Consider the following 21,080-nt stretch of genomic DNA (forward strand, 5'->3'; position numbering starts at 1 on the left):
CATTTCAGATCAATAACGAGAATGGGATAGGCAATATCGTAATCGATCGCTACCTGGTGTGCTGCGATTGGTAATTTCGCTATTGCCATAGAGGACGCCGTACATTGCTGTGACGATGGCGTGTGATTATCGATATCTACCGTCAAGGAGGTAGTAGTAAGACACCGCAGACTGTATTGATGGCAGCGTGCTGCTATGTTTTCGCCAGCACCAGGATGTTTGTTGACCATTCATAAAAGGAGCGAGAAAGTCAGTCACTATAGCGATCACTTTATAGGGCAAAACTGATTGCAGTAAAAGCAATGCCTCAGGATATAATACCGCAATGAATAGTAGTATGTATGAATGGACTGAAAAATGTGGCTATCTGAATTATGAGGGTCTATTACAACTTCAGATTCTAAATCTAATTTATATTAATCTTATTAAGTCAACAGAAATCTGTATAGCATAAAAGTGATTATAAAAACATAATAAAAGCAGGTTAAGATATCTTGTTGTATAATATATTTGAAATTACACGTAAATAGAAATATTAACAGCATAAATTTTGTAAGGCCACACGAAAAAATCGGAAGTTATAATCGATGAGGGTGGCAAAAACGTCACCGTCAAAAATATATAAAAAAATTAAAATTATAAATGAAAACAAAAAGTCGGCGAAAGTATAAGAACGGAAGTTAAGATCAATGAGTTTGGTAAAATACTTTGCTATGTGTTGGCGACAACATATTAGCACACTGCCACCAATACAATCTGCAGTGCCTTACTGGGTCATCGTTGTGGTATGTATCGATAACCACATGCCGTGCTCATGGCAACGTACAGCGTCCTTCTGGAACATCTTTGGTTACCAGCAGTCATTTTTACGACGACGTTTCTATGAAAACAGCGTCCCTGAAAGTACAACCACTGCCACCAGGCAGAGATAGATGACCATATAGCCTATTACGATGGTTGTCCAGAAGGTAATGTACTGCATTTTTTTTCTCAACCGAAAACAATGCTACGAATGCAAAACGTTGCGTATTTATTATTTGAAGTCTCCTGAGTGAGGGCGGCAAGTTACCGTCACTTCCGACAGTAACATAGCTGCAGGACAATTTTAAAATGGCGGCTGTAGTTGATTTACGTTACAAGCAGCGTGCCGTCATTGAATTTCTCACTGCGGAGAAAGAAACTATGGAAAGTATTCACAAACGGTTGCCCAAGGTCTATGTAGCATATGCTGTCGACAGATGTAGTCGCTGTGATCGGAGGGTGAGGTCATCAGATGGTGGTTCGGCGGAGCTCAACGATTTGCAGCGGTCAGTGCGATCTTCCACAGGTGTCACGCCTGACATGTTGCAGCGAGCTGATGTTGTCCTTCGCGAGGACAGACGCATTACGACTTGGCAGTTGGCGCTGCATCTATCAATCAGCAAAGGAAGTGATGATGCAATTATCCGCACTCTTGGATATTCAAAAGTGTGTGCAAGATAGGTCCCGCGGTGTCTAACAGTGGACCGCAAATCGCACAGAAAAAAAATTTGTCTAGATTTGCTGCAACGTTTTGAAGCTGAAGGGGAGGCCTTCTTGTCAAAGATTGTGACAGGTGATGAAACCTGGGTTCACCATTTTGAGCGCGAAACGAAACGACAGTCGATAGAATGGCGCCATTCCTCCTCCCCCAGAAGAATAATTTCAAAGCAACTGGTTCCGCCGGTGAGGTCATGATCACCATGTTCTGGGACTGTGAAGGTGTGATACTCATTGACGTGAGGCCAAGAGGTGATATCATTAATTCAGAAACATATGTCAACACATTGACAAAACTCAAGACGCGCTTCCGGCGACTTCGGCGCCCCAGCAACCCAGGAGATGTTTTGCTGCAACACGATAACGCTCGGCCCCACACAAGTCGATGACTTGTGAACACATCGGAAAACAGGGTTGGACAGTGTTACGCCATCCACCCTACAGCCCTGACCTTGCCTCCTCGGACTTCCACTTGTTTGGGTTATTAAATGATGCCATTCGTGGAAGACATTTTGAGGACGATGAGGAGGTGAGTCACACACTGAAGCACTGGTTCCGCCACCAGGACAAGGATTGGTACTGACAGGGCATACAAGCCCTTGTTTCGCGCTACAGGAATGCCATAGAACAGGATGGAGATTACATGGAGAAATAGGGTGTGTATATAAAACACCATTCTTTCGCGTGTGTAATTCTCAATATGTCCCATAAAGAATTATCGAAGAAAAAATGCGGTGCATTACTTTCTGAGCAATCCTCGTACATTGCCTCCTTAAATTTTAAATATTTTTAACTTACACTATTATTTTCCACGAATTGTTATACTTATTTGTAAGCTACTTTTCGTATAATGTTATAGCAATACTTTTATACTCCTTTTTTAATAGTATTCGTACCTCGAACTCATCTTACGTAAGTCATTGCCCATTGACTGAAGCTAACATCATAGGACAATAGTGAGCGTTTTCCACTCTACTTAACCCGTGGCAGGTTAGCCATCAGCAGCAGTAAAGGACTGTGACATCACTCAGCTGTTCCGCGTACCTCTGGCTGCACCTTATGGATAAATCTGTGCTACTTCAACTATTATCGGTCTGTCTTTTTTCGCACACTATGTTATTCTCTGACTTCCGTATTTAATCTGGCACGCTTTCTATTTTTACATACGTTAGATCTGAAGAAAGCCAGCATAAAGCCCGAAACCAGTCGTCATTTTATATACGTAAATGATAATTGTGATTTTTTAATAGTCTGTTGAGCTTTAAGAAATAAGTGATAATTGTTTCTTTTTCTGGGGAAATGTTGTTTGCAACTGGGTTAAAAACGTAATTCCTGCGGTTCCATCCTCACTTCCTTTAATGTTAGATGTTGTTTATATCAACCGCACCTAGTGTGCATGTAAACATTGGCGTTGGCGTGTGAAGTAGCTACATTCAATGTTTTCAGATGAGTGTTGCAGTCCTGGTCGCGCACGACTTAAAGCTGTCGTGATAATCACGGTGTGACAGTTTGCGTTGTTGAACAGCGCCGTGCGATCCCTTCTCCGAAGTAGTGAAGTGTAATTGCGCCGTCAGTAAGGGTGCTCAACACGAGCTATTGTCCTACCTTCGGGCAACTCTTTGTACCATATTTCAGTATGACAATGCCTGGTCAAATCTGGTGAGGAATGTGCAAGTCTTCTTGATATGTGACAAAACTCGTTTCGGCTAAATGTACTCTTTTTGGTGCTGCAATTTCCTTATATGTAAGTGCCATGTTAATATTATCCATGCCCCATGCACCTAATCACAATTTTTCACCACTGTTTCACTTAACTGTGTATGATATACCGTTCTTGGAATATTTTCAAGTATTCGTATTTGTATAAGTTCATACAATTAAGATTTTTTTAAAGAAGTTGCTTTCACATTGATAGTTATGACTAAACATGCAAAAATTACATTCAGTTGTTCTTATAGATTATTTTAGTAGCTTGCTTGGCTTTCCGATTAGCATAATTCAATCAAGTCTTATACGTTTTCCTACAATATAAAACTCATCATTTTCATCTTCCTACAGATTTATTTCATGAGGTATTTTGATTATTGTGATGGTGTGTCTGACGATCCAAACTTACCCTTCCAAAACATAATGTCATCATATTTTGAGATGACTGACTTTATAAATGTGATGGAGTAAAATTATCACTTAAACTATAACAGTTACTCTATACCACTGTGTATCTTGAGAAACTGACTTTATAAATGTGATTGGGTTAAAATTATCACTTAAACTATAACAGTTACTCTATACCACTGTGGATCTTGAGAAATTTAAAATTTCCTTTAAACATTTACGTCACTAGAAACCAAATATTAGACAATAAAACTTGAACCATGAAATTAAAGACAATTTGGAAATGTTCCACTTGGAGAATAACAACATATTTGGTTTATGGTAAATATAAACTACGTAAGTACAAACATCGAATTTTCATCAGTTTATTTTCTTCCCTCGCCTTCGTATAATTCCAAACAAAGTAGTCATCATTGTACGACAGTTTATGTATATAAATGAAAATGAAAAACATTTAAGGTGTATTACTGCTGTGAACAGCAAGAAATATGGGAAAAACGAAAAAAAATGTGTTTTTGGGCAATGACATAAAGAACTATTGGGGCGTTGTCTCAGGCAGTACATCAAATTTGAAAAGAAGAGAAATTCCTATTATGTAGATAAGAATTTAGAATAGATAAGAAAAAATCAAGTTACAGACTTTTAGGAATTTTTATTTCTGTGTAAAACAGTTAAATCAAATTAACAGATTAAGCAATGAATTTAGATACATACTAATGCTATTAATTTGAAAATTTACTTACAAGGACAGAAAGAAGTGACATCAAGACTGTAATAATGCACTTCATTTTTGTTCATTAACAACTTTAAAGTGTAAGCTGTTGAATAAATATGATTATTAAATCGACTGACTTCACTGCTTACAAATATTAACATTAACATACAACATCTTAGTATTGTAATACAGCCAAAAAAATTTATATAGTCCTGAGAGCTGTGTGTAATATGTGAAAGTTTTATTATTCGTTTATTTCATAAATATTCCCTGCCTGACAAGAAATGCGAGGCGCTCAGAACCCGATGAGGATATGACATGAAACTTCATAGGGTGAAAGGGTATGTGACGTTATTTCAGTGATTACAAAACTGAGTCAGATTTATGAAGAACTTGGCAGAATGAGCCCACTTACCAGTATGAGGTTGCACTCCCTCCTGCCTGGATACATTGACTGATTCGATTGGGGTGGGTGTCATAAGGCCATTGAATCTTCGCCTGAGGCAGCTTGCCCACAACTGTTGTAACTGATCTTTAACATCCTGGACACTGGCAATGGAACAGCGTTAACGTCCGGGTTGGTCTAGTACATGTTCTATTAGGGACAGATCTGGAAATCTTGTAGACCATTGAGGTACCTCAATATCATGCATACAGTTTATAGAGACACGTGACATGTATGGACGAGCGTTGTCCTGTTGAGAAGTAGCACCATACCAGTGTCACAAGAGAAATAACACATGAGGACACCACATATCCGTGACATACCATTGTACCGTCAGAGTTCCCTCAACCACTACCAGCTGTCATCTGCAGTCATACCTGATTACTCCCCACACCAAGACCCTGGGAGCACCATTACTGTGCTTCTCCGAAACTTTGGTAGAATGGGACATTCCCTATGACACCACTATACTTGCTGACGATGGTCATCCAGGGTAGTGCACAACCACGATTCATCGCTGAATACAGTGTGATGCCATTCATCAACAGTACATCTTTCCTGGGCATGGCACCACTCCAAACGCAGCCGTTTGTGGTGTGGTTTTATACAGAATACTGTGTGTGAACTATTACTTCTCCTTGGATGGCGGCTGCAGATGTGAAAGGGTTACGATGTGCTTCTGAAAGAGTTACGATGTGCTTGGTGCACAGTACAGCGACCCTCTTTTGTGGTGACCAGAAGTGGTTGACAGGAACCATCAAGACGAGAATGTCTGCTCTCACGTTCCCATGCAGTCCAACACTGAGCCACTGTCACAGATGAATGCCACACATACCTGGATTCTGGATGGTTCGACCAGCTGGCCAAATAAAGACTCACAATGAGGCCCCTTTAAAACTCTTTTACGGGTTGATTATGCTGTCTCACACACTTACACAGCATCTCTGCGTTCTTTACAGTGATCACTCTACATCTGAGGCTCCTAATATACCCTACAAGGCCTGATAAAACACGAAGTACGAAAAATATCAATACACTCTGGTACTTCTTAAACCTGTCACGGACAATCGCATTGCATTTACATACTCGCCGATGGTGTGTACCTGTACGTAGTTACATTGCCATCTGATCATGTCTTGTGGGTGCTGCACTTATATTGTCTCTCATGAGAGTCATCAGGAGCATTTTCTCCAGTGTTTCGGTATGTATTTGCAGTTTCTCTTTTGCAGTGTATAGCTGGAGTCTGTCCAAACAAACACTACTCACCACGTTCTTCATATGACGTCCAGTGTCAACGGAAAACGTCGGTTTGTTTTCTCTTGCAAACAAAGTTATTTTTAAAACGAAATTTTAAGTGCCTTACGATAGAGTGCTCCCAGATAAGTTTAGTGTGACATTAGGTTTATCGATATATATTAATAGTGACAATGAAACATGAAGAATAACCAGTACTCCAGTAGCGACTAAATAGCATTGCTGTACGACGACTGCAGGTAGCGTGGAGCAACGCAGTACACCATAGGGGACAAGTTCTTCATATTTTACTGTCCTTTTAACATGTATCGTTAAAAAGATGTCACATAAAACTAATTTGGCAGTGCTCTGTCGAATGGGTACGGAAAATTCTGTATTAAAAATCATTTTGCATGTAATAGAAAAAAAAGTGCTTTCTGTTGACACTGGACAGCTTAATAAAGATGTGATGAGGTCTGTTTGCTTGGGCTGACTCTAGATACACATTGAAAAAAAGTCACTGTAAATATATACCTAAACAACCATTAAAGTCTGCTTTCCGACACTTTCGAGAGACACCTGATAGATATACATAATGTGTGTGTGTGAATTCCTAAGGGACCAAACTGCTGAGGTCATCGCTCCCTAGACTTACAGACTACTTAAACTAACTTATACTAAGAACAACACACACACACCCATGCTCGAGGGAGGACTCGAACCTCCGGCGGGAGGGGCCGCGCAATCCGTGACATAGGCCTCTAACCACGCGGCCACTCCGCTCGGCCATAATGTGTGCATGTGTTTGTGTGTCTTTTGTGCATTAGAGTGTTCAGAATGTTTTCAACGAGGCGTTCTATGTGAATTAAACGTCATTTTTTTAAAGTCCTGCATCTTTTCATAATGTGTACTTTGAGTAATTATTGCACAAAGTTCAATTAAAACTTGATCAAGAACTAGTGTATAGAACACAAGCAACGGAAAATTGTTGTGTCTAGAAGTAACACTGTAACTCAAACACTTTCACCTTAAAAAGAAGGAACACTAAAAGTTTCTTAATCACCATAACAGTTATCTGGTTCACCTTGTGATGTAGCGAGATTTCAGCATGCATGAGAACGATTGTAAGTACTGTTGAACTCATTGCTTGGAGGTGAAAATGAATATATATTTGTTGTAAAATATAAAAAAATTATTACTATTTTATTCACTCTACAGTATTTTTGACTACGCACTTGGTGACTAGCAACTTTACCGTGATTTTTTCCACATAAATATTACCAACCTTCATAATATTTTGTTCCCACGTTGTAAGGATTGCTGGAGGATGAACACGTTCTGTTTCTTTTTTCAGTAACTGTAAATGACGTCTCGATGAGTTTCTCAGTGTTGCTTCTGGTTTATCTGACCCGTTTGTAGACGTCATTTTCGGTTTCTGTAGTTGTTGTATAGCTAAAATATTCAGTACTTATTTATGTAAGTTTTATCACACATCATAACTGAAATAAAAAGTAAGTATTCAGATTTGATACATATTATTAGTGCTGTTATTGGACCACAGTGTAATTCCCACCGTAAAACAGCATGGAATGAAAACGATTATAAAGCGATTAACAGAGTGTATATCACTGGAACACACTATATGTCTAAGAATTTTACCATCGTGTAGCGTACAGTTATATATTATTAATATAACATTGTAACATAATGCATACGCTGGTGAGCTATCAGCCAAGTAAAAGTTATCGGGTCATGAATTTGTAAGGGTTGATTCGGCGGGTGAGGCAAAGGCGAAGGAAGCACCTGGGTCGCCATTGCAAGCGGTAGCCCACCAACAGATAATCAGTGGTTTTATCCAGGCAGCAGTAATTAGGCGACGTCAGTTATCCGTTTCAAAATTAGTCTGTGTGTGAGTGGGCCCTATGATAGAGTTGCTCGCAACATGGCAGAATACTTTTAAATACCTCGGAGTTCAGTAGTAATTCATAGTTTTATCGTAGCACAAAATGAAACACATCAGTGTATTCACAGCATGGAGATGCATGTATCGAGACATTAATATTATGAATATCACGAAAACTACCCTAGTTAAGGAATCACAGTAAATGAATAATGTTACAAAAAACATTAAAAATTAATAAATGTTGAATGATTCATGCAATATTGACAAACAAGGTATCTGATGATAGCTTAAGACACTAGCTACAGTCACGGAAAACCGAATATTTATATATATTTTATTTTTTGAGTTATTATGTATTTTACAGCTTTATAATTATGTAAATATATCGGATTATCCTATTCTCCACTGTTGCATACTGAGTGGATGCGGCATAGCATTCCTTATAACTGTCGTTACTTCACTATGTAACGTATGTATACATTATTACTTGATTTCTAGTTTATTTAATTAGTCGCCCTATACTAAAGGCACCCATCATTTGAAAGTGTAATTTGCGTGTAAGATCTGATGCCACCACTGAATAGAGCATAAAAAGAGGTATCTACTGAGCAGGCCAGCTTTATTGTTTTACCTGTTTTATCAACTTTTTATTTGTTATTTGTAATAATCACACATGCACAAATTCCTATTTGATTGATTTTGCTTTAACACTTAGATGTAGGATAACGGGTATAGTCTGAGGGGAAATGGGAGAGAAAGGCCTTTCATTTAACAAATATGTCGTACTTGTAACTTATGTACATCTGCAATGGTGGTCCATTGTCTACATCCTAAGTATGCTGTGAATTTTGGAGGGGTAACTGGAAGGCCTTAAAGTGCGAGCGAGCAGTCGCTCCTGGTCATTGTCCGTCTGGCCGTTAGCCTGTATGCATCAGTCTTCACGTAACGTGCTGGGACCCTGATAGCGGTGTTTCAAACTTGTAAAAGTGATTGATTTTTGGCGGCAAGCTATCACATGAATAGTTTGATATTTGTTCGTACTTAGAAAAATTCCGATCCAGGTGGGACCTGAACACCGAGTTCTGGAGAAATCTATAACACATAGTGAACATTAGATGATGTGCAGCATTGAGCTTTAATTTACTTCGGTTGCAGTTTGGAAACAATACTGAATAGAGCGCAGGAATCTACTCATGGTTTCATTTGTTTTCGTACGTTGATCACAGTAGTAGACTTTATGTTTTTATGATCTGCCGAATAAGCTGTAATGAATTTAACGGAGTGTGACTTTGTTTTTCATCTACCAGTGTTGTTTAAATGGTATTTGGGGAATCTGCTACCATTCTAACTATGTACTGAAGCAAACGTTATTGCACTGAAATAATATTATTATTTTATTTCACATTTGAGATTATTATTGTACTATCACAATTTTAACCATTTCATTGCTTTCATTAACTGAAAGTACTTATCATTTAATTCAATTTATACCCTTTGGTGTCATATACAGCAGTTATTCAGTAGAATATCACCATTTTATCATTATGACTCTACTTTATTACAACCTGTACCTTTTTTACTCTCATTACATGCCAGTGCTTGGATATTTAAGACTGCAGGATCACATGATGCAACTGTCTTTTGCAGCGAGTTTAACTGGTAGGCGTGAAAGCAGACATGTACAGCTAGAGACTATAACCGTATCGAGCCAAATACTAAATATAACAGCGCGTCGCACACTGCTTAATCTGGTGTCATGGATGTTATTTAGTGAACAGCGATAGAGCAGGCCCGCCGCAACGGGAAGTTTCTGACCTGGGTTGTGAATTCAACCCCTTTCCAATAGGAAATGACTCTATTTTGCATCGTTAAGAATTCGTGATGTAGATCCTGAATTTAAAGCATAATAGTTAGTTTTGCTTGGGGGCTCTGCTCTAATGATTTTTCAGGAGTTGTATGCGTAAGAGTATGTAGCAGAAATAAGGTGCTGGAAAGATGTGCCTGGAGCGGAATATCAGGAAAGATAAATACGGCAACCCAAAATTTTGCTGAGTACAAGACTTCGGTGGCCAGCATCGGAGATTCATGTGGCAGCACAGGTTTCGACAATGGTAACAGTCAGTAATTCTGAGATCTTCAGTGTCATGACAGCAGCAGAGGAAAGGCAGCCAACTTGACTGGTAAGTTAAGTACTGACGTCTAAATTGTACATGTGAGTGAATTTGCCGATTTATCATCAGGAATTAAGACAGGTGCTATTAAATAGTTTCCTAGTTCATGTGGATCGGGCAATGTTACTGAGCCAGACAGTCCCATATCGTAATGGCGAAAAGTTGTTGCGGGAGGTTCAGTGGCATGGTTATGGCACGCTTTTACAAATTTGAGTTCTAATACTGAGAGTGTAAAATCTGAAGTTAGTGTAAAAAATGAAATCATGAAATATGACATTGGAGAAAGTAAAGATTTACATTGAGTGAATGAATGAGGAAAAGTTAATGTGTAAAATTTAGGAGGAGGTTGGCCTTGTCAACAACAAAGTCGACAAAGTTGAAAAATCATTACGGGAAAAGATGGGAAAGGTACAGGATGAGCTGAGATGGCATGAGAGAGACTGTATTCTGAGGAAAACTACCCTGGAAGAGGAAGCATTTAGCAATTTGTCCGTGACGTGAGAATAGTAGAGTGCTAGAAAGAGGCTGTAAATATTAGACAGAGTTTTGGAGTGGGGCACCATGACGAGGCAGTGCAGCATGAGCAGTAGATTACAGATGCGCATGCCGGCCGGTGTGGCCGTGCGGTTAAAGGCGCTTCAGTCTGGAACCGCGTGACCGCTACGGTCGCAGGTTCGAATCCTGCCTCGGGCATGGATGTGTGTGATGTCCTTAGGTTAGTTAGGTTTAATTAGTTCTAAGTTCTAGGCGACTGATGACCTCAGCAGTTGAGTCGCATAGTGCTCAGAGCCATTTTTGAACAGATGCGCATGCTGATAAAAATACTATGGAATAAATTTTCTCGTGGTGAGTAAATATGTTTTCATGTCAGGAATATCAGACTAAGCAAAGATTAAATGCACAAAAACGCAGTTGGAAGCTCACGCAAAATCTTGAGCAAATTTAATGAGTAGTTCGTTCAACAGCAATGACGTGTTCAATAGAGGTTTCCTGAACAAAATCTGGAGCGAAGACAAGAAAAACGTGGCTTCAGAATGAGCTCCTAAGGCAGGGTTCCCATTTCATTTTCATTGAAAAAGGGGACACTTAAAATAAATTAGAGAAAAACCTGGGACAATTAAGAAAAAAAACGGCACATAAATATTGTATTGACTAAATTTAATACACATACAAGTTTACAATGTGCACTCAGACGATCCCAAATCACTTTTTATAATTATTCTGCCACACTATCACCGTACTTTTCACTTTTATGCACTTTATCAAGAAGTGCATTTTCGTTTGAAATTGTATCATAAAAGTCAGTACGCGATACACCATTAAAGTGTGTTTTGACAATGAGCAAGGCCCTCACTATTTCAACTTTCATTCTGTTTTTATCATCTGCAAACAAAGAGTTCACTAACGAAAACACACGTTCCACAGTAGCAATTGACCCAGGAATTGCCAGACAAAACTCCACCAAATGAATCACGTTTTTCATGTTAATGTTTTTACTTTTGAAACAAGCAAATATTTTACACCGCGTTGCACAAACACTTTCTTTGTCTCCTTCTTCACTTTTTATGAAGCTCTGTGCACGTGAAAATTCATCGAACAGTTCGTCTTCATCAACAGGAAAATTTGGTACAATACTTTTAACAAAAACACAACAGTCCTGAATATCCTTCCGCTCTAGCTGCTCCTTTTCAGTATTAACCCAGTCAAATGCTTTAAAAGGTATGAGAAATGGTAAACACCATTCTTTAATATACTCTATGCAAGAGTCATAGATAATGTCAGCATAAATATAAAATTGTTCTACAGTAAATTCACCCTCTTCTTCCAGCTTTCTTAGAGTCTCATGTGCAAAGGATGTGAGAAATCTTTCATATTTTCTACATTGTAATTTGCCCAATAATTCGTTTAATTCTTGATAAACTTCCACTATTGTGATCTCTTGTTTCTCAATACATTTAATTGTTGTGGAGAAAGGTTTTAGCTGGCTAACAAGAAAATGTAGAAGAACAATAGACATGGGGTTATCAAAGAATTGTTCAAGGATAACAGGACACTTACTAAGGGAAATGAAACATGATTTCAAAGCAGGAAATATCTCTACAATTCTTTCCAATGCTGGTAGCAGAGATAGCCACCTTGTTTTGCTGTGCCCAAGTACAGTTTTGTATTCAGTTTCAGTAAACGTACAGAATGACTTCAGAGATTGAACCCTTACTGTATATATGTGAAAATGCTGGTAGATTTTGTTTACAATTAATTGGCAGTCGATGGGTAGGCAATCAGAGCCAGTTTGTAAGGAATTGTGCACCACATGTGCTGGACAGCCAACACCTTCTATATTATTCACTGTGTTCTGTTGCAGTTTCTAGAAGAAATTGTTTTTTCCTTTCCTCTGCTTTCCACCAAAATTGGTGTTAGTGTTGTCTGCAGAAACTACAATCACCTTTCCCTCAGGATCATATTTCTTTGAAACCTCCAGCACATAATTCTGAAGTAAATCTGAAGTTTCTCCAGCTAAATTAACCAATTCGAGCACTTTCACCGTGATGCTATTTTCAGAGTGAAAATACCTGATAAGGAGAGGAACCAACTTCAAATCTAGATGATTCGATGTATCAATCATTACAGAAATGAATCAAGGACTTTGCAGTTCATTTAAAACCTGCTCAGCTGCATATGGTGCAATAACATTTGAAATAATTGCATTACATTTTGTGTGACCATATGTGAATTTAGGATTGAAAAGTTTTTTAACAACTGCTGTAGTACAGTCCATTGACTTAAAGCTATGGTTATGCATTGTACTGTGGTATGTAAACGTAGCTTCTTGTGCTGCCAACTGCCTATCCATTTCTGTTACTGATTTTAAGTTTACATAGTAGTCACTCACGCATTTATTTGCTCTTTTCGTTTGATCATTCATGCGATGTTTCTTCGTCTTCATGTGATTCACAATGTCAGACCTTCCACCATGACCAATAGAAAATTTTGATCTGCACAACGTACATTCTACAGTTTCTCCACTACGAGTGATAAAAGGAAACTCGCTTTTTATATTGCTGTTAAAATTACACTTTCGTTTTGGCATAATGAAACAGTGATTGCACAGTGCAAAACATTAACAGTGTGGTGACGAAAGCCAGAGAGCAAGTATCAGTGGTGTAGAGTATCTCTGGACCGAAAGGACGGATTCAGTGGATCGATTTAGAAGAGAAGAATCTTCGTTGTTATTCGTAGCCTATAGTGCGTTTAAAATTACTTGTGATTTTTGACAGTTCGGTACATGTTTGGGGTATGCTGTAAGTCATCACACGCTTCCTAGCGTAAATAATCGAGCAGTTACTAGCAAGTCAAACAACCAGTAGCGTAAAATACTCTAGCCAAGCGGAATCATAAAAAACGGGACATTTGAGAGTCCCCAAAAAAACTTTCGGGACAGCGGGACATTTTGGTAAAAAACGGGACTTTCCCGGGAAAAACGGGACGAATGGACACCCTATCCTAAAGAGAAAGAATTTCAAGTACGGAGGTTGTAACGACAACTGTACATATAATAATTTTTTTTCTTTATGAATTTAGATAAATTAATGTAAGCAATGTTTTGAACTTCTTTTTCGGTCCATATCGTTATGTTAAAGAAACTGTGAGCAACTTTTGAAATGAATATTATTATTTATGTTGGATTTCAAATAATGTGGTAATCAAAGGGAAGTGTATTTAATGTTAAAACTATTGTAAGATGTGAAAATTGTAATTTATACACTTGGTCCATACGTAGGTAATGCATTAGGATATGTGTAGTAGAAAACCTGTGGTGAATACCCTACCTGTAGGGGAGCGGGAAAAGGTGGAGGCAGGCGAGCGCGGGAAGACGCACACTGGCGCGGTTTGGCACAACGGGCTCAGTAGAACGGTCGGAGGCGAGTAACAGTCGGAGTGGTGAATCGGTCAGAGGAACACGTACTGTACCGAGGCGGCTACCCAGGAAAAGTGGATTCCATTGAGCCTCGGATGAACCGATTACGACGACTACTTGGCATGACTATATTCTGAGGCACAAAATTGGAAAGATTACGACGCTAAGAAGATGGAAAGTGCCGATGTAGTGTGAGCCTTAGCCGTGCTTGTTTGTGTGCCGTGCTGCCCGCTATCTCGCTGCCCGCCAACCGCCGCACCGACTTGCACAGGTCAAACATTTATTTCATCTTTAGAAGTGTATCTGTGTGGACCAGTGTCGAAACTGTTTCTAACTGTTCAATAATAACGTGACTTTTACCAGAATTGCCTTAGCCATTACTGATCCTGATCACTGACCTAGACAGGGTCCTTACCTCGTATTGTGCAATCCGAGTATCCTGAACTGAAAGTTTAAAATTAGTGTTAATAAGAATTATCAGCAGACAAACCTATGCTATAAAGAAGTTTAAAGTTCTATGTGTTATTGCAAATGTTGGTAAAGAACAAAAGTATGACTAACTTGGAAGAGAATTTTTTGAATTGAGTTAGCGATGTTATTTAATTAATCTGAGACAGAAATAATGACAGTTAAATTATTCAGAAGTAAGACAAAAGAGTAGTTGTCCATAGCTTGATAATTTTGAGTGTTAATTTGCTTTCAGTACTTAATAATTTCAGTATAACGACCATAACAGTTTCAGCCCCCCCCCCCCTTCTCTTGTCTATTCTTTCAAACCTTGAAGTGTACTGATTATATTAGTCCAGTAAAGCTAAGTTCTATATTAACCCTAAGTGTATTAGTGTTGTTTTCCAATTTTAATAGTAACATTGTATGTGTGCTTTCAAAACTGCTCATTCTAGGGCAATCTATGCCCGATTTCAGTCTGATCAATATACAAAGTGCAGTTCGTAGTAATCATTGCTGTGTGGTGTTGTGTGAATTTATCTCGTCCAAATTAATACAAAAAGAGAAAACTTTAGTTCAGTGGATTTTTCTGGTTCCAAACTTTGCCATATAACGCATCATTACTACGTGTTACTATGCTTGTACATGCACCCACTTGTACAAGGAAAAACTCACTCATTGCCTAAGTAGGCTGGCGACCGAATTATTAATTATAGGTAGCATCTACTGTGTATACTTCGTGTCCATGCGAACGAGCAATTATACTTTACATCTGCTGGATGCATCACTGTAGTTATTGACTGAGTACAAGTCCGATCTTGCTTCTATTAGGTACACGCGGTCAACTTATGTACTAAAATCCTTGTTTATAAGGTGAAGCCCGTGAACTTATTACAGTACAGGCTTTATACAGCTAACGTACGTCCGAGTAGGGCGGTAGCGTTCGTTACAAGTGGCTTCCCGGTGACAGGACATCCAGTTGTTGTCGATTATAAATTAACGTAAAGATCGAACAGTGGATGTTCAGTGGCACGAATAGCAATAAAGTTCAGTAAAATAAATTACAGTGAGCGTCAAGTATAATAGTGTGTTATAGTTGGCATTTAGTATGGACAGAAACGTAGGCAGGGTAGATGCGCCAAGCGAAATGGAGAATGCGGCTGACAGTAGCCGGAGTTTACGCGGCCAGATAACAGATGGCGTTAGCGGAAGACAATTGGCGTACGTACAATACCATGAACACGTCAACGAACAGATTGAAATATCGAGATTGTCTCGAATACAGCAAGGGACAAAACAGAAAGAAGAGGGTGACGTTGTAGATGATAGTGGGTACGTGAACGAATCCACTGACATGTTTGATTCACCACAGATAAAGAAACAACCGAAAGAAACTTCTGAAGTAGAATCGGAACACATCGATCCTGTAGAACAAAATAGTATAAAAATTTTAAGTATGAACGACTTATTTGAACAATTAACCAAACAAATTGCAGGACAGAATGAGCAACTTCAAAAACAAGTCGGCAATCAGGTTAATCAGCTTAAAACGCACGTTGACGAGCAACTCAAAATACAGGGAAATCAGCTCAACACACAGAATGAACAGCTTAAAACACACGTGGATCAAATTAAAGCACAGGTCGAAGGACAGGGAATTAAAATTAGTAAACAAATAGAACAGGTAGAACAAAAAGTGGGTAATTTAAGTTCTGTGGTAAATACACTGAAACTTGAAATTGATACCATTAACAAGAATATGGATACTATGCAGGGGGAAATTGGAAACATTAATAGTAGATTCGATGTTGAAATTCTCAACATCCAAGAGAAAGTAGAACCTCTGGTTGAAACTAAGGTAGACGAAAAAGTTTTCGGTCTTAAAACTGAGATCGTAAACGAATGTCAACACGGAATATCACAGTTGAAAAAGGTAGTTTTAGAAACTGAAAGGGATTTAGATAAAAGATTAACCGGATGTGTTCAAAATTGTGAACAAAATACTACGAAAATTCAAGGCAGAATTTTCGATCTGGAGAGCAAAATTAAAGATAGGCCTGGTGTTGTCTGTAATGGCACACCGATTACGAAGCTGTTAGAAGGCGAGGAACGCTTCGATCCAGCCAAGAAACATAACGGGTGGCATCCGTTAGATTTTATCAAAAATTGCGAGAGAATATTTCCTGAGCACTTGTCTGATCAGGAAAAGATAAACGTTGTAATTAGCGCCTTAGCAGGTGATGCTATGCGCTGGGGAATAAATTTAAATACCGAACGAATGACGTTCGAAGAATTTAGGCAGAGATTTACGGAAGAATATTGGTCTGAACAAAAGCAGGACCATATATGGCGGGAGTTCATCAGGGCCAAACAGCATGATAATAGGGGCAGGAATTCCTTGAAAGATTTCTGCGAGTATTGGTACCGAAAATTGACACACTTAAGAGGTAGAAGATCAGATTCAGAAATTATCTGGGAGCTATACAAAAAGCTTCCAGAAGATTCAAAGAGATACGTAGGAAGCAATCATCGTAGCTTCCAAGCATTTCTAGAAAGGGTCGAAGACGAAGACCATTGGCGCGAAAGTCGTGCCAATTATCAAAATTTTGGTCATCGTAATAATCGTAATAATGACGAACGAAATGACGGCGATGGATTTCGCGTCAATATAATACAGAAAGGAAGAGGCAGAGGAAGAGGTAGAGGAAATAATTCAGGTCGCGGTAGAGGGTATACCGCGCAAAATAATAACGACGCGGGAAACTAATTTCCGCGAACGTTGCGGGCCAAACGGAAGCGGACAATACATACCGGCCCTGATTTAAGAAAAGATACGGGACCGACCGTAATGTAATGAAACAGGATAGAGACAGGCGTGGAACGACGCGACGTGTTGTGGCGAAACAAGCGTCAGCTGCGAGGCAGAATGAGTCATCTCTGCCGCACAGAGCGCTGCATGTTAACAGGAGAGTGGAGCATCAGAGGGCAACGGCCCAGCCTAGCAGAACATCTGTTAGGAAAGAAGCCGCTAGAAATACGGCAGCAGTAGATACGAACATAGCCGTCAGAGCTAATGAAAATTTTACGAGTGATAATTCCGTGGCAAAGGAAACGATAAAGGAAACTGTGAATACACAGAGAGGTGCGGTTAGCAGTGTTTGCAATGAGATAAAAGGCGAGGAAGAATTAGCAGAAGTAACTGATTGGCATGTGCAGATCGACGATCTGTACAAGGGCCTAAAGCAATGTGAGTGGGAGGATTTTAAAAGGGAGTATGAGGCAAAGAAATTAGTTGGTGGAAATAGAGATAGTAGGGACGTCCATAAAGTGACGTGGCCTGAATTGGAAGAGGAGAGAATAAATAGCGCCGCGCAAAGTACGCGTGCCGCCAATACGACGCAGATTAAGGGTAGGAAGGATTTGGAGGATGAAATCCTCAGCATTGACGAAGAAATAACTTCTGCTAACAGTCCACCAATAGTACAAGCTGCTACCGAGAGGCACCGTGGAGAAGGGGCAGATGATTACCTGAAAGTAATCAGAGTCCACGAGGATTACACCGAATATGAAGTCACAGTGGATGTGAATAAAGCTGAGGATGAGGCCGTATTGACAAAAGAGGAGATTGAGTTAAAATCCAAGCCTGACGACAATACAGAGGAAGAACTTAGTACCTGTCTCAGAAAAGCTTTTATGTTAGAACCTGATAGCGATCCAGAATAGTCGGATTCCGACGATAGTTCGGATGATGAAAGATACGCAAATACAGACGAAAATGAATGTACTAACTTTCCCTATTGTTCAAAAGTAGCGTACTTAAGTGAATCTGGTGCTGAGGAAGATAGTAGTGATGACTGTAGTGAAGATGAATTTTCAGGTGTAAACGAAAGTAAATATACTTTTACTGAAAGAGGGTATGAGAAAATTAGTGAAAATTTTCCAGGGCAAGATACAGTAAATAGAAGTGGGCAAAAACCGAATGAATTATTCAGTAATGTAAAACAGGGGCATAATTTGCAGGAACCTCCAGATGATACTATACTGGGGCACGCCTTAATAAATGTTTTGAAGGAGTGTGAATTACAGGAACAAAAACAACCACCTGATAAAATGATAGCAGAACAGGAAATGTTGTACCTTGCTAAAGACTTTGAAATTTCAAAACCTAAAAAGCCACATGATGAAACGAAACGTTGGCAAGATCTGAATGGCTTAGTGAAAGATGTAGAAAACAGGAGGCCTAAAGAGCCACCAGACTTAAGTGACTGTTTTATGAACCCTAAAAGACTGCCTTGTTAATAAAGAGACTGGGGACAGGATACTGTATTTGTATATATTATTAGTATTATGCATGACTTTATTATTACTGTATCTCAGTGTTACCTGAAAGTGAATTGTTGTTTTGTTGATTTAGAGCCTGGGGCAGATTTATATCGGATTTTGAGAATGTCATGAACACATTACATCATGAAACTACAGGATTTCCACCGGAAGAAATTTTGTTAGGCAGAAGTAGTAAAAGTTTAACTGAAGAAAAACTAGAGTTTCCACCTTGTACAAGTTTGGGATTGGATCAAAAGAAAGAATTGGTGATAAAAAGGGCAAAGCAAAAAGCTGAATCTAGATCTAAAAGACACAAAAAAAATTTAAAAGTTTCAAAATTTAAAATTGGAGATTATGTTCTTTTAAAAACCCACGAAAAATCTAGTGAACTAAACCATGAAATTTCAAAATTTAAATATATTTATAATGGACCATATATAATACAGAATATTCCACACGATAATGCTTACTACCTGATCTACCCAAAATCCAAAAGACCTTTAGGTGTAAGAAAAATTGTGGACCTGAAACTGTATGTTCCTAGAAATGAGTGATATAAGGGTAATCAGAAAGCGACTTGCAGTAAATGTGCTGTATCTTATGCTGAACCCAAGTTATTCTAAATGTAACTAATCTTTGTAAATGTCTGTATACCCTTGAAAGTGTGCTAATGTAGTTATGTGAGTTTCAGATTACCAATTGTACTGTAACTGTAAAAATGTATGGAGAAAAGGACTGAAAAGAAAGGATAAATGCTATCAGCCAGATAAAAGATGGGACTGTCAAAAATGAAAATGGGCAGTGTATGAACCATAATATGAAGGACTGCCAAATACCAATGAGGGCAGATAAATAGTCGATGGAAAATTGTAAATGTGATCCAGAAGATGTGACAATATGAAGTGAAAAGGACTGCCCAAATCCGCATAATAGGCAGCAAATATGTGTAGTTAATTTTCTGAATATGTGTGTATGTGTTTTGTTTAGTAAGTAAGGAAATGGACTGCTATTCAAAGCAAGCAGCGATAAATTATCTTAAAGTGTGTACAAAATATGCAATTGTTTTTGTAGTTAAATGTTTGTATTCCAGAATTTTAAATTATTTCTTTGAGAAATTTATAAAAAATTGATTAAATTGCTATTTTAGTAATGTTATGATGGGAAGTTGGACTGTGCAAAAGGCACTGGAGTAAATGACAAATAATTATGCTTGATGTGTTAAAAGAGTGTAAACCTATATACAGTGAGTAGAAGGACAATTGTAGTGTAAACCTTTTGGACGTTTAAGTAAAGATTCAGAACCACTGTATAATTGTAAGATTTAGTGTTCCCATAAAATTTGGACTTAAGAAAATTTTCTGGAAACAGGGGCATGTGTAACGACAACTGTACATATAATAATTTTTTTTCTTTATGAATTTAGATAAATTAATGTAAGCAATGTTTTGAACTTCTTTTTCGGTCCATATCGTTATGTTAAAGAAACTGTGAGCAACTTTTGAAATGAATATTATTATTTATGTTGGATTTCAAATAATGTGGTAATCAAAGGGAAGTGTATTTAATGTTAAAACTATTGTAAGATGTGAAAATTGTAATTTATACACTTGGTCCATACGTAGGTAATGCATTAGGATATGTGTAGTAGAAAACCTGTGGTGAATACCCTACCTGTAGGGGAGCGGGAAAAGGTGGAGGCAGGCGAGCGCGGGAAGACGCACACTGCGCGGTTTGGCACAACGGGCTCAGTAGAACGGTCGGAGGCGAGTAACAGTCGGAGTGGTGAATTGGTCAGAGGAACACGTACTGTACCGAGGCGGCTACCCAGGAAAAGTGGATTCCATTGAGCCTCGGATGAACCGATTCCGACGACTACTTGGCATGACTATATTCTGAGGCACAAAATTGGAAAGATTACGACGCTAAGAAGATGAAAAGTGCCGATGTAGTGTGAGCCTTAGCCGTGCTTGTTTGTGTGCCGTGCTGCCCGCTATCTCGCTGCCCGCCAACCGCCGCACCGACTTGCACAGGTCAAACATTTATTTCATCTTTAGAAGTGTATCTGTGTGGACCAGTGTCGAAACTGTTTCTAACTGTTCAATAATAACGTGACTTTTACCAGAATTGCCTTAGCCATTACTGATCCTGATCACTGACCTAGACAGGGTCCTTACCTCGTATTGTGCAATCCGAGTATCCTGAACTGAAAGTTTAAAATTAGTGTTAATAAGAATTATCAGCAGACAAACCTATGCTATAAAGAAGTTTAAAGTTCTATGTGTTATTGCAAATGT

The sequence above is a fragment of the Schistocerca nitens genome, chromosome 3 (genome assembly GCF_023898315.1).
Source record: "Schistocerca nitens isolate TAMUIC-IGC-003100 chromosome 3, iqSchNite1.1, whole genome shotgun sequence".
Classification (NCBI taxonomy): Eukaryota; Metazoa; Arthropoda; class Insecta; order Orthoptera; family Acrididae; genus Schistocerca; species Schistocerca nitens.